Source organism: Balaenoptera borealis, assembly GCF_965194805.1.
Source record: "Balaenoptera borealis genome assembly, chromosome: X".
Classification (NCBI taxonomy): Eukaryota; Metazoa; Chordata; class Mammalia; order Artiodactyla; family Balaenopteridae; genus Balaenoptera; species Balaenoptera borealis.
In genome coordinates, this window is record NC_138881.1 from 30,651,831 (window position 1) to 30,668,324 (window position 16,494).

Consider the following 16,494-nt stretch of genomic DNA (forward strand, 5'->3'; position numbering starts at 1 on the left):
GAAAGGCTGAAGAGGGAAGATATTTAATCGTGTCATGAAGGATATTTCTTAGTGTCCTTGCTTCTACTCAAAGGGTTCAGCTTGAATCTGGGTTCAGCTTGGACCCAAATCAGAAAGAGACTATAATTTCTGACAACAGGAGATTAAAATGACCCTCTCAACCCAGAGCAGAACGTAAGACAAAGTTATGAAGTGCTTGCAGAGGGAGTGGCCGAGCTGCATAGAATTCAAGCATTACAGGGTTGGTAGGAAAAGCAGGCAGGAAGCAGTTTGGAGCAAATTGTTAGCAGGACATAAAGCTTCCTTACTAACTTCACAGATGAAGAACACAATTAAAGGAAAACTTGAGCAAGTGTATAGGGAAAGACTAAAATATCTCTGTAAATAAAACCCCTGAAATAAGAAAGAAATGATGCAGAGGAGACAGATGTAGGAGAAGAGAAACAGGACAAGGAAGAAAAAAATTTCAGTCTGGCCTAAAAAAAGATAATATTGCTTTAGTTGCACTAGTCAGAGATTTCTTTCAAGAGGCAAAACTAGAAAAGTAATATCTGAGTACACACACAAACACATATACACACACAAGTTGAATACATACATATAGATATAAAATGTATCTATAATATAGTAGATATTATATAGAGATATAGAGATATAATTTCATATATTTGTATACATACGCAGATACACATGCATATACATGCATATACCTGCATATACCTGAAAGCAATGTACATTATGTGTTATTATTGTATACATACTACAATAGTATATTATTGTATATATGTTATATAAAGTAATGCACATTATATATATAATACTTTCAGGTGTGTGTGTGGATGTATACATATATACACATGCACACACACAATACCATAATATGGAATTATATATATTATATATTATACATATTATTATTATATATTACATATAATATTATACATACTATATCTATCATACTGTATATATACACTATGGAAATGTGTGTGTGTGTATATAAATTCAATTTTTCTCAATGAAAATGAAGTCTGGGTTCAAAATCATTTCAGATTTTTGGTTAGAGGGATGGAGACATCAATTGATGGCTCTCTACTGACTCACTGAAAACAACTAAAATATTCTTCTTAATATTAGTGCACATAATCTGGATTTTTTTTTTGGCTGCACAGCAGGGCATGTGGGATCTTAGTTCCCTGACCAGGGATTGAACCCGTGCCCCTGCAATGGAAGTGCCGAGTCTTAACCACTGGACCGCCAGGGAAGTCCCTCTAATTTTTTTCAACTAATTAGACAGTTGCCTTTGAGTAATTCATGTAAATTCTCTTTGCCCCTGTTCCTTCATTTCTAAGATAGTAGGGATTAAATTCAACAAAATGTAGTAAGAACCACTTACTTAGAACATGTTATTCAAAATAATGACAATATCTGTACTCACAAGCTTTTGCTTCAATCAAATTGCATAACAAAATTTCAAATATTTAAAATATTTGTAATACCTCATGGCATTAAGGAAAGATATTTCTCTGTCATTATTTTTTTTTCTTCTTTTTTTATCTCTGTCATTATTTTAAGTTCTACGTAGTATAGTAATATCACTGCCATAATAAAATACTTCAGTATTTTAGAAAATGGCATATTCTCTTTTGCCTTTCCCCTAGCTCTTCTCTCTGCCTAGTAAACTCTTTCCTCCACTCTTTGTCTGGCTATCACTTATCATTCAGATTTTTGGTCTGAAATCACTTTTTCAATGGAAGCTTTCCCTGACCTCCTAAGCTGAATATTGCCATGCAATTGAGTTCAGAACATAGACAAAAGAGAGATACATGGCATCCAGGAGTGATCTTCTCCCAGCCACTGATTGGACGTAGACACTCAAGGCAGCCTTGGAAGGAACATGTTAAATACATCAGAGGCTTCATCAATCTAGGTCCCCAAATCACTGCCTGGAGCAGAGCAATCCCTCTCTAAGCCCACTGCCCCTTGGGCGTATACGGGCAGGAAAGAAACTTCTATCATGTTCAGCTACTGAGATTTGAGGGTTTATCTTCTATAACAGCTAGTTTTACCCTAACAAACACAGAACACAGAGCCTATCATGACATATTGTATGCTCTTTATTTATCTATACTCCCACTGGCCTATTAACTCCATGGAGTTTATACGATTTCTGATTTGTTCAGCATTCAATCTTCAGGGTCTAAAATGGAACCTAATATACTTATAAGAAAAAATATTCTAAAGAAAATAAATGAATAATTAGGTATATAATTATGCCTTTTATAAGAATCCCTCTTGTTATAGTATGCCTTACACATGAGAACACCAATTACACTGAACAAAACAATGCAGTTTTCTCCCTGTGCACCATATTTTGAAGCACTGTTGGCACAGAATTATATTAGGCAATTTAATTAACAAAATACTCAGCATCTAACAATATTAAGAGTGTAGCTCATATGTAAAACCGACAAGTTTTTTTCTGTTTACACCATGCTCCCAGCCTCTTTTACTATGCATTTCTTCAATGAACAACGACTGTGATTGTGTGGACATTTTCCATTCTGGCCCCAGCTTATTTTCATGGTCTCCTGACAGTTACTTTCTTCCTGCTCAAGTCCTGAGAGGTTGTCTAATTTCTAATTTTCTAAGGATTTTGGTTAACCTTCTTTCAATTCTTTATCATGCATTCATAACTTCATTCACTCCTCAAATTTTTATTTAGCACCTAATATGTGCTGGTATATACTGTGTTATACACTGTGGATAAAATAGTGAATTAAATGTTCACACTCCCTGCCCTGATGAAGCCCTGGTTATCTTACAATTAGAAATATAATCATGTATTAGCAGTTCATTGTGATAAGTGCTTTATGAGACGGAAGTAAAAAAATGAAAATGCAAAGGATTGTATGACTTTCTGGGGAAGATGAAAGCCTAAACATCTGTGTGGCACTTTCTTCTGATTTCAATCCAACTCCAAACCATTATTTATGTACAGAATAGTTGCTGGAGCCCACAGACAGGTGGAAACCAGCGGGTGAAGAATTGGCCTTGTGTTCTGCTGGGGTCTGATTTGAGAAAGAGCTGGCAAAAAACTTTTTCCTGTCTGCGTGGGACCAAGATCTGCGAACGACAGCAGAAAGCCTTAGGAGGAAACTCAGGATACCACAGTCGCTTGGTTGCCAGCAGAATCAATAGATGTACAAGTGGAATGGTGATGCTGGCTTCTGTGAGTGTTTCTGATGAAGCTACTGGTCTCCACGAACACTGGAAAGTGTCTCAGAGGAGTGGAGAAAGTGGTATGAGTACTCACTGTTACTGAATTTAGAGAGTCTCAGCCTTTGTAACTGAATAAGCAGCAGAGAGGCATCCTTCCAGTGCCTCTACAGGGAACTGACAACTTGTGACCTAGGGTATTGACAGCCCAGACAGCCAGAGACTGCTAACTCCTCACCATTCTAGAGAGTGTCTCTGCTTAAAGTACCTGGACATCAGACATAACCCCCAAGGCAAACAGAGCCAAGAGAAAAAAAGGCAAATAACAAAACCCAAATGAGACCCTGAAGCCCAAGAGAGGAAAACCAAATAGGACAACCAAGACAGCAGGAAGGCATGGATAACTGTTTAAAGGAGATTAAGTTGCAGCATATAATTTGGAAACCAAACCAAAAACAAAAAATATTCTTTAAATTTTAAAATTCAGCAAATAATTTTTAAGCAAGAAGAGCTTCACTATTTAGACATGAATTAACAGCTTAGAAAATGAAGAGAAACCATACTTCTAAACACAGATTTTTAAAAATGGTGATTCCAAATACCTAGGAATAAACCTACCTAAAGAGACAAAAGATCTGTATGCAGAAAACTGTAAGACACTGATGAAAGAAATTAAAGATGATACCAACAGATGGAGAGATATACCATGTTCTTGGATTGGAAGAATCAACATTGTGAAAATGACTCTACTACCCAAAGCAATCTACAGGTTCAATGCAATCCCTATCAAACTACCAATGGCATTTTTCACAGAACTAGAACAAAAAACTTTCACAATTTGTATGGAAACACAAAAGACCCTGAATAGCCAAAGCAATCTTGAGAAAGAAAAAGGGAGCTGGAGGAATCAGGCTCCCTGACTTCAGGCTATACTACAAAGCTACAGTAATCAAGACAGTATGCTACTGGCACAAAAACAGAAATATACATCAGTGGAACAAGATAGAAACCCCAGAGATAAACCCAAGCACCTATGGTCACCTAATCTTTATTATGTTGAGGTAGGTTCCCTCTTTGCACACACACTAGCAGAGTAGTACATTTACTACAATTGATGAACCTACATTGACACATCAAAACTATCCAAAGTCCACAGGTTACATTAGGCTTCACTTGGTGTACATTCTAAAAATTTGTACAAATGTATAATGACATGTATCCACTATTATAGTATCATATAGAATAGTTTAACTGCCCTATAAAGCCTGTGCTCTGCCTATTCATCCCTCCCTTTCCTTAAACCCTGGCAACCACTGATCTTTTCACTGTCTCCATAGTTTTACCCTCTCCAGAATGTTATATAGTTGGAATCATACAGTATGTAGCCTTTTCAGATGGGCTTCTTTCACTTAGTAACACTCACTCAAGTTTCCTCCATATCTTTTCATGGCATGATAGCTCTTCTTTTTAGTGCTAAATAATATTTCATTGTCTGGATCTACCACAGTTTATTTATTCTTTTACCTACTGAAGGACAACTTAGTTCCTTCCACGTTTTGGCAATTATAAATAAAGCTGCCATAACCATCCATGTGCAGGTTTTTGTGTGGACATAAGTTTTGAACTACTTTGGATAAATACCAAGGAGTGTGATTGCTGGACTGTATGGTAAGACAATGTTTAGTTTTGTAAAAAACTGCCAAACTATCTTCCAAAGTGGCTGTACCAATTTACACTTCCACAGGATTAATATTTACTGAATAAATACTAAGTGCTATGCCTTGTGCTTGGTTTTACCTATAGGATCCTATTGAATTTAATATCATTCATTAAAAGTAATTATTTCAAGAATCAAGAACAGAAGAACTCAGTTTTATATACTGATACATAGGACAATTGGGCCCAGGCACACAGTGCCTTCAAGCTTCCCCTTTTCCCTTGTATTGTAGATACAGTCTCATTCTGCATTATCCCCCCGTCTCAGTTTGCCTGATTTTCATCTGACACCTTTCTTTAATATCCAACATTAAATACCCCAACCTCAATACCACTTAATCCCCTTCCTATTCTTATTTATGGTAGTATTAGACTCAAAAAACCCTAGGCTAGTCATTAAATGGCTCAATATACCAGATAACAAATGATATTAATCTTATATTGCTCGTATCCTTCTCTTTTTGGACTCTTGATTTATCTTTAAATCAAAGTCTTATCTTTTATACTTTCTGGCTCTTTACACCTATATTTTTCCTGGTGCCTAAATCCCTGCTTGGATTTTGCTAATTATTTCAGTTTCTTTTAAATAGAAGCTATTTATGTCAGAGTCCCAGTCCCCCTGCCCCTGACCAGGCTCTTTAGGATGCTAATTTCCCAAATGCTCATGCTTTGTCCTGTGGTCTCCATTTGACCACTCTCCTCACTCCTGGCTCTAATCCTATTGGTTCCTTTGATCTCAAACCCTAGAGGTCCCTAGACTGTTTTGTACACTAATGACAACAGACAAATTTTTCAAACACAGAGAAATCTATGCAGGATCAGCAGCGAGTCCTGTCTCACTATTAGGTGACTAATTGCCCCACCAAATGTTCATTACCACGCAAGTTCAGTAAATAATAAGCCATCACATCATATTTCTTCACTGACCTATTAATGTGATGAATTATGTTCAGTGCTTATAGAACATTAAACCATCCTAGCATTTTTAAATAAATCTTTTTGGTTCATGTTTCAATTTTTTAAATTTATTGTAATGTTTGATTTGTGAGTTTTCCCCCCTTAAGGTTTCCCCACACATACTGAAAATAATATTGGCCTTTTTTTTTTCTTTTGGTGATCTTTGTGACGTTTAGAGAGCTTTTTTCCACTGAGCAGGATGATGCCTCCAACCATGTTTTATTTACCCTGAAAAGGGTTTATGTAATGGAATAAGCTCATGGAGTGGCTCTTGCTCTGATACCTCTGGCTCTAGGAAACACAGAGTACAGGAAAGAAAGTGAACCAAAGGGATCACAATTTTGAAACCCTCCCCGCAAAATCAGGGAGAAAGAAAACACCATGCACTAGTGGTGGCAGATAAAGTATCTTTAAACCTAACCCACCATAGAATTTCTTGCATGATTTAGTGAGAGAGTAAAGAAAAGGCAAGGGAAGAGCTTGGGATTCCCATAGAACTTTACCTACCGTACAGTTAGCTTCCTACCATAGAGTTTCTTTACCTACCATATGGTTATACTTCTTCAGACCTCAGAATATTATAAACCTATGAATACCACAATACAGGCATATCTTAGATACTCATCCCTACTAGCTGTTTTGAGCCTTAGTACTCCATGCGAATGAATTCCCCAGTTGGTCATTCAGGAGTCAGCTGGATAGCAGAAGTATCAATAACTTTCCCCCAGTACTGATCCTATAGTGTATAAGTTAGGTGGGTTAATTTATGAACAAGAAGATCCAAAATGTTTAATGGCTCTGACACAGTATAAGTTTACTTCTTACTCATTTAAGTCATCCCTGACAGTTCAGTATAACACTTCTCAAATTCTAAAATTGAAATTTTAATGGGTTTTGTTGTTGTTTTGATCAATGACCAATATCATGCTCAATTTCAATCTGCACTATCTTAATAACGTTAGACATTCAACATGCAGAGATTGAGCTCTTCTTCCTAGAGACTCAAAACACCAACCCCACTATTTTTGGTATCACACAGAGAATGATAACATAGTATAGTAAGCAATAGCATGGTACTTTGGAAAATGTTAGTCAGGTTAATAACAGTTTTAAAGGATGACCTCTCTCTCAGCCTCAGCACACAGGTATTTCTCAGACTCTTTAACAGTATTGAATATAATGATCAGCATATAAAATATTGTGGAATATATAATTTACATGTTATCTATTTGTTGGAATTTATAGGTCAGATTCCTCTGGGCAAATGAGACAGAAAAATTCTATAGGAATAAAAGTATACAATGTGTCACTGGGTTTAGCTCAAATGGGGCATAAGGAATGAGTGATTTTTCATTTACTATTGGATTATTGAGACTAAATAAGCTTGGGAACACAGCCCCATTTGAGTAGATGCACGCTTATTTTACCTGATCTCTCCTTTCCCATAAATAAGAGAGGTTCAATACTGAAATAACTGGAAATCACACTGGCATGTTATTCTGCAGGCAATATCTTATTGATGTGGGCTGATGTGAGGAGGAAAGAATAGCAAAGAAGTGTGAAGGTGACTCATAATGCCATGTTCATATTATTTTCTATAAATAAGAAAGATAACATGCATCATCATCAGTATAGCTGAGGGAAACAGTTTTTTACCCTAGTGCCAAGCCATATTATTTTGCACTTATAATGTTGTTATGAATATGAACTTTGAAGTCTCCAGTGGAGAGTCAAAGTGATTTCGAAGATATGCATCTTCTCCTATACAGGACATTCAATTTTTCTTCCTTTAATGGCTGTTGATGCTAAAATACAAAATACGGCCTGATAAATATCTAACCCACTAAAATATGAGTCCACTTATGCCGAATGATTTGGATGGTACTGCTTATTTTTTAATATGATATTTCCTTCAGGAAATAAAAGAAATGCTGGCATTGCATACCATTTCATTTTTTATTATATATCTTCAGTGAATTTATCATCTTGCCACAAATCTAAAAGTTAAGCAACAAAATAGGATGACTAGAGACCTTACATTTTCTAATTTCCTCCCTAATTTTCTGGGATTGAGGCAGCATCACAACGTGGCAACCTGCTATTTGAGAAAGATTTTTGTTAGCAAGAAACCTTGTTTGGGATTGTGTTGAAAAATGAATACACAGATTTTAGGTAAAGATGGGAAGGATGACATTTCCTGGGTATTTTCCCTCTTTTTTAACCTTTAGGAAACACTTTCTTTTCCTGCCTTGGCTATTGTCATTGCCTCCTGGAATCTCTATTCTCACCTTACCAAATTCTTTCACTCTGTTCATCTAGAATAGTCTTAGAAAAAGAATCAAACAACTGCTTAAAATGATTTGTTTTCCATTTCACTTTGAAAAAAAACCCCATTTTTTTCAATATGGCCTACAAGGGACTGCTTGAACTATCCTCTATCCACTCTCCAAATTTTCCAGTACTGTTTGTCATATCACCCATTATTCAGGTGACCATATAACCCAGCATACCTGGATGGTCCTGGTGTGCTTCTGTTGCTCAAGAATTCCTTCTAGTTTTTTATTTGCCTTATTTATAATTTATTACTCTTGTATTTATTTTGATGCTCAAACTGTCCCTGATTTGCCCCATAAAGAATTCCTTCAGGCTGGCTTTTGTGTTATTTTTTAAAAGTTCCCAACATTCTTTGAGCACTTCTTACTGTTTTTTTGCTTCTGCCATGGTTTCATCTAGTATTATGTGACATACATGTGTAGTTCAAATAGTCCTCACATCCACATGTGGTTAAATCTGAAAAAAAAGACTGTCAAGAACCTACTTCTCGGGGAATTCCCTGGTAGTCCAGTGGTTAGGACTCTGCGCTTTCACTGCAGAGGGTGCATGTTCAATCCCTGGTCAGGGAACTAAGATCCTGCAAGCCACGCTGCATGGCCAAAAAATAAACTCTTTCCCTGACTCTTCTTAGTTTCAGCATAACGAACACCTCCCATTTAAGGATAGCATACAGGGCTCCTGCTGACAACCTGAAGGGAACTCAGACTATACTGAGTAGTAACAGGAAACTGTTTCCCATCTACAGTTGTGGTGGGAGGAGTGTTTAGCACTGCTGCCCTGCCTGCCATTTGGGTTCTTTGGCTTATGCTATGGCTTGACTACCAGGGAGTCATTTGACATTTCAGTGGAAAACTTGGAAAATTATAGGTTAAGTATATGTGAATTATGTGTAGAAACTAGAGATTTAGCAATTTTACTATAGAGCATATAAAAGTAGTCTGAATGCTTTTACTATAATGGTTTTTGTCATTTATTGTATGGAATAAATGTACAACTATTCATTTATATTTGTTTGGTAATTTTTTTTTTTTGCAATAAGCCCTTTAGAGAGTAATATGACTAAAAAGAAAAGGAAAGGAAAGAAAAATTTATTGCAAGTTTTTCTATTGAATTTCCATTTTTAAAGAGAGTTGATTTTGTGTATAGGTAAGTAGCACAAAATGTTTGTCAACGCTCAGTATCCATACAGATGATATCACTGAGCACATGAAAATAACAAGACACAAAATAACTTTTTATTTAGATTAAATAATTTCTGATCTAAGTTAATTTCACTAATTTTCAATTTTAACGTTTCTTGTACATATACAAAAAGTCACTGTTAGTGTTGGTTCCATTAGCAAAAGAAATTCATATATAGTTAAAGATGCCAGTTTTATATGGTCATCTTCAGGTGCTTCAAAAAAATTACATAAAGTTAAAGCCAATAATGGTTCAATTTTGTCATCCAATTTATAAAATGAAAGTAAAACCTTTAGAAGTTCAGTCTGTCAGAGGTGATACATTCGACATTGTTATGAATGCTCTTATAAATTCAATTTTAAAGTTTAATATTGAAAAGAGAATTCTTTGGGGGAATATAGACTTAATGGAGCACAGTGCTATAGTAAAAAACAATGTTGGGTTTCAATTAAGAAATCTATGGAATACAAACATTCTTAAAATTGAGGTTCACATAATTCATATTTGACTAATCAAAATAAAAGCTGTAGCTGTTGAAATTTACATCTATAGTAACCAGACTAAAAGCTGGGATGAAGCCAATGGTGATTACCAAAAACAATCTTCAGTCTGGCTGTACATGCCTTTTCTCTTTGCTGCCTGTCTTCAACTGAATTTTAGAAATGTTTGACCTTGTGAAGAACTATTCTGTAAATTATTCTGTATCCTACAATTTTATTTAAATAAACAATCCCTCTTATATTTTGTGTTCATTTTCTTCATATTTAGTTGAAGATTGTTAATAAAGAAGTTTTTTAAAGTAGGGTCCTAAATTATCATCCTTTCAAGATTTTATTGAGTAGCAATCATAGGGAAGGAGATTTAAAACGCAGAAAACATTAAAATTCAACCCTGGAGAAGTGAGTGAAGAATTAAAAAATATTAAATGATGAGAACTCAAGAGTGTAGAAGATTTAATTTTAAAATTCTATAACTGTTCTTTCAAATATCTTGACTTAGAAGGATCTTTTGATGGAGTATCTATTTTTAATTGGAGAAATTTATATTTTGTGTTGAATGGAGTGAAATTGAGAAGACCTAAGGTTTTTAGGCATTTAAACTTGGTGAAACATTCCAAAGATTTATAAATAGAGAGGAATTATTTGACAAGTTTATTTGTAAAAATAACTGTAAAATAAATATTTGAGCTGATGTATTTATAGGTTTTAATTAAAAATAGAATTGATACTATCTCCTATTTTGTAGAATTTGCTCTGAACTTACCATATATTTCACCCCTCCATAAAAAACAGTATGTTTAACAGAGACTCAATGAAGGTATAAGAAATTGAATTTATTAGCCATAAATTCAACTCCAAAGATTGAAATAAATTCAACTTCAACTTTATGAAGATTTTTAAATTAACAATATCATATTGAACAAAAATATTTTTCAGACAAATACCAATGAAAAATATTAGAGATGAAGTATGTAAATATTACCAACAATAACTATTCTGCTTATGCTATTTTTAATGTACATGATTATCTAATGTTTATTAGAATTTATCTTTTTAAAATCAATTTGTATAGAATGATTGTATAGGTCCATTAGTATAATAAAACCAATTTCCCATTAATCATCAAAGCTGACCTAATTTCGATGATAAATTAACCTCTCATGTTTTACTTGTGGGCTCATTATCATCTCATATATCAGAAGGCACCATGTGGTATGTGGAACACAGTATTACAAATTCTAGGCCTGTTTCTAGGATTCAGCCTGCAGCCAGCCTTGCTGATAAAAGTTTTCAGGTGTTATTCCCAGTTGTAGCAGTCGGTAATTGCCTCATTTCTGTGGCCAAGCACTTGCTTTTACACCATTACAGTAGCTGAGCCTCTATTTTATTGCTTTATTTCTAAGTACTATTTACCTGGTTTCTCTTGCCTGGGTACCCTGGAGACTTGGGTCTTCTCCTTCTCTTACTTTTACATCATCTCTCAGGGCCTGATCACTGATTACTGGATCTCTGCTCCTGAAGACTAATCTCGCTGATGATGCCACACCCATTTCTAACTATTGATACTTGTTGCTAATGTTCCCCTAATGCTTCACGACTCTCTCCTCTTTACTCCCTTCTGTTAATTTTGTTTCCAAGTTAGTCTATTCTCCAGGTCTACGTTTCCCTCCACCACTATCCATGACGTTGCCTTGACAGAGCCACAAATCGGTTGGGAAAATATTTTAAAGAGGTAAGAAACTTTATTTTTTACAGCTTTTTTATTCAGAGCTTTGGGCTCAACTTACTCTCCTTAGCAAAGGGTTGACGCTGACATGTTTTTTAATTAAAATCTAGATTAAAATCTAGATCCATTATTAATTTTCCCTATGGTAAATACAGAACATTTTATTTTGTGAGCCATTTCTCCATTAGGCAGAAGACCTTGCTTTTAATTTTTATAATATCACCTTACTGTCTATGTGATAATGAGCAAGCCACTTAATATCTCTGTTACCTCCCTCTTCTGTAATATGGATTTTTTTGTGAGCATCAGATAAAATAATATATGAGAACTTTTTTTAATGCAAAGCATAACGTTTTGTGGGCTTGTATTAGGTGTGAGGTCTATTACTATAATTGTTTCTGGTCTGATGGTTAGTGAAAAACTCATCTTGGAACTTTGACTATTAGGTAAATGTATATACCCTTTGGATCCTGCCTTCTCATACTCTTTATGCAATAATGACAAAGAGAAGTAAGCGTTCATAGACTACTGGTGTTTGAAAATGGAGTACTGCAGTATTCTATTGTTTTAATAATGCCTATCTTGCCTGAAGCATTAAGAAACAATTTGAATCTCCCAGCCTTATTATTTTCTATTAATCTGTACTTATCATGCCACCTAGTGTTGTAGTTCTGAATAGCAGTGCTCTCACAATGAGCTTTAAATCAGCTAATTACTGTACTACATTTGCTTTCTTTTGGAGTAGAGTTTTCTCTATGCTATCACAATTCTGTGTTTTCTTGAATTTTTTATATTGTTTCAGATTAAATTAAATTGAGGGGTGCTCAATATTTCAGAGAGAAGTATTTGGCAGTGTGTTGGGTATGACTCTAGAAGTACCATCTGTTTAGCACTTTGATAATACAGAACAAAAGATAATAAGGAAAATAGTCTAAATTATCCCCCCCCAAAAGCTGGAAATTGATATGTATAGGACTGACAACACAGTGATTAAGATTTTCAAGTACTTTCGTGGGTATCAATTAAATCTCCTAAAAGTCATCCATGTGTTTATATTTTTAAAATGTAAACACTTCCTACTATTACCTCTTTTAGAAGTGAATGTAAGTATGACTATTAAATATTAAACCAGTCTAATCAGCTATTTGTGAAGGAGAGATTTTACCTAAAAGCAAGGATTTCCTCTTTGGAAAATATGAGGAACCTGGACATAGAAGGAAGAGATGTGATAGAACAAAAGAGGAAAAAAATAAGGTGGTAAGACTGTGATAAGAATCATAGTAGCTAATAAAAGGTCAAAGAGTCATGGCCAAGAATCTATAGATTCAACCCAATCATGACCAAAATTAGATTCAATGCAATCCTGACCAAATTTCCAAATGCATAGTTCACAGAACTAGAACAAATTATTCTAAAATATGTTTGGATCCACAAAAGATCCCAAAGCACCAAAAAAATCTTCAGAAAGAACAAAACTGGAGGTATTATACTCCCTGATTTCAAACTATACTACAAGGAGACAGTAATGAAACCAGGCTGGTACTGGCACAAAAACAGACACACAGATCAATGGAACAGAATTGAGAGCCCAGAAATAAACCCACACATGTATGGACAATTAATTTATGACAAAGGAGCAAAGAACATACAATGGAGAAAGGAGAAGTCCCTTCACTAAATGGTGTTGGGAATACTGGACAGCCACATGCAAAAGGATGAAACTAGACCACTACCTTATACCATACAAAAAATTAATTCAAAATGGAGTAAATACTTGACTCTAATACCTGAAACCATAAAATTGTTAAAAGAAAACAGATGGTAACCTGTCATTGGTCTTAATGATGTTTTTGTGTATCTGACATCAAAGGCAAGGGAAACAAAAGAGAAAATAAACAAATGGGACTACATCAAACTAAAAAGTTTCTGTACAATGAAGAAAACCATAACCAAAACAAAAAGGCAGCCTAGTGAATGGGAGAAGATATTTGCAAATAATACACACAGTAAGATGTTAATAACCAAAATATATAAAGAAATCATACAACTCAAAAACAAAACAAAACAAATAACAGATGAATGGATAAAGAACACATATATACAAAATAGAATATTACTCAGCCATTAAAAAGAATAAAATCTTGCCATTTGCAACAACATGGATGTACCTGGAGGGTATTATGCTTAGCAAAATAAGTCAGACAGAGAAAGACAAATACTGTATGTTTTCATCATATGTGAGATCTAAAAAATAAAACAAATGAACAAACACAACAAAACAGAAACAGACGCACAGATATAGAATGCAAACTAGTACGGTAAGTCTCCCACATACGAACAAATTCCATTCCGCCAGCATGTTCATAAGTCCAATTTGTTCGTAAGTCCAACAAAGTTAGCCTAGGTACCCACAATCAGCTATATTGTACTGTATTGTAATAGGTTTATAATACTTTTCACACAAATAATACATAAAAAACAAACACAAAAAATAAAGAAAACATTTTTAATCTCACAGTACATTACCTTGAAAAGTACAGTAGTACAGTACAACAGCTGGCACACAGGGGCTGGCATCGAGTGAACAGCAAGAAGAGTTACTGACTGGAGGAGGGAGAGGATGTGGGAGATGGTAGACCTGAAGGATCATCAGCAGTAGGAGATGGAGGGCGAACTGCAATTTCACTCACGCCTGACGTTGATGGCACAGGGAAAATAGTCAATATTTTATAACTTTGTATGGAATGCAATCTATAAAAATATTGAATTACTATGTTGTACACCTGAAACTAATATAATATTGTAAGTCAACTATACTTAAATTAAAAAATAATAAAAAATGAGCAAAGGACCTGAACAGACATTTTTCCAAAGAAGACATAGAGATCGTCAACAGGCACATGAAAAGATGCTTAACATCACTAATTATTAGGGAAATGCAAATCAAAACCACAATGAAATATTACTTTGCACCTGTGAGAATCGCTATTATCAAAAAGACAAGAAATAACAAATGTTGATGAGGATGTGGAGAAAAGGAAACCCTTGTGCACTGTTAGTAGGACTATAAAATGAGGCAGCCACTATAAAAAACAGTATGGAGATTCCTCAAAAAATTAAGAATAGAACTACTATATGACTGAGCTATTCCACTTCTGGGTATTTATTTGAAGAACATGAAGACATCAATTCAGAAAGATATATGCACCCCTATGTTCCTCGCAGTACTATTTACAATAGCCAAGATACAGAAATAACCTAAATCTCCATTGATGAATGAATGAACAAAGAAGATTTGATGTATATATGTATATAATGGAATACTACTCAGCCATAAAAAAAATGAAATCCTGCCTTTTGCAACTACATGGAAGGTATTATGCGAAGTGAAATAAATCAGATGGAGAAAGCTAAATACCATACGATTTCATATGTGGAATATAAAAAAAATACAAACAAACAAACAAAATAAAACAAAAACAAACTCGTGGATATAGAGAACAGATCAGTGGTTACTAGAGGGGACGGGAGTTGGAGGGTTGGCAAAATGAATAAAGGGGGCCAACTGTATGGTGATGGATGGTAACTAGACTTGTGGTAGTGATCACTTTGTAGTGTATACAGATATTGAATTATAATACTTTACATCTGAAACTTATATAAGAAGAAAAAAAGTGTCATAGCCAAGAGATATAAAATCTAAGGAAAGGACAAAAGCAGTTACATTAACATCTCTACTAAGAGAAATATGTTTTCCTATAAAAGGTTCCCTTATGAGAATGAAAACAATAGAGGAAACATTGCAACAACCAAACAGAAAAGTCACGGAATGCATTATGCTGAAACATGAGATACATCTTAGAAATCTGAGGGTTGAAACATAGCATTTATAATTGGTAGGAAATTATTCAACCAATGCAAGAAGGGGGGGGGGTGACAATTAATTATATAGATTTACTTCATTAATACTTATTAACACGATATGTTATAATTTGCTTTATTATCTCCGTTTTATATAAGAGTGACTTACTTGAGATTGCACTTGGCTGTTGGTGGTACCTGGATTGAACCTAGACACTCTGAGTCAATGATGCATTTAAATTAGCATGTCACTTGCTCCTGACTCCACCATGTGTGTGTGTATATGTGTTTTACTTCTTGCTTGCTTTTTTTCTTTTGTAGGAGATGTGGACGTCTAGGGGTGTTGAATTTCCAATCTCTCTTGTATGTCTGGTAAACATTCAACAGTGTTGGATTTCCAATCTCTCTTGTATGTCTGGTAAACAGTCTGGTTTTAGCTAGTGTCCTGGCCAATACTGTAAGATTTTAATGTTTTGAACACAGTTATCTGTGTTGTAAATGGGGGAATAAGTCCCCTTGTGGGGTCCTTAAGGATCACTCCAACATGAATGCAGAAATTACATTTGGAGAGGCATATGAAATTAAAAGATTTATTATACTCAGGTCCTAGAGAATGGCATAGCACATGACACAGTGTGCCAGATGGGAGGAGCTCCAAGGGACAGGTTCAAGCAAGCAGGGGAAAAGCCAAGGGAGAGTGAGAACCAGTAGACAAGTGCCTTTACTGAAGGTCAGGGTGGAGTACACAAGCAAAAGGTCGGAAGGGATTTCATTGTTGAGTTTTCATCGGTGGTCACAGGCAGGGGACAGCAAGAAAGGGAACCTGTGGCAGGGACCAGACTTATCACACTGGTGCACTTGGTCACCTGAGCAGGGTGCCCACAGCCTGATTGTGGGGATGTTGAGGCAGCAGGAAAATATGAAGTTTTAAAGTTTACAATACAGTATCATTATTTTTTGTAATTCCATAGCCAAATAATAAATAGCTTTCACAAACCTGGT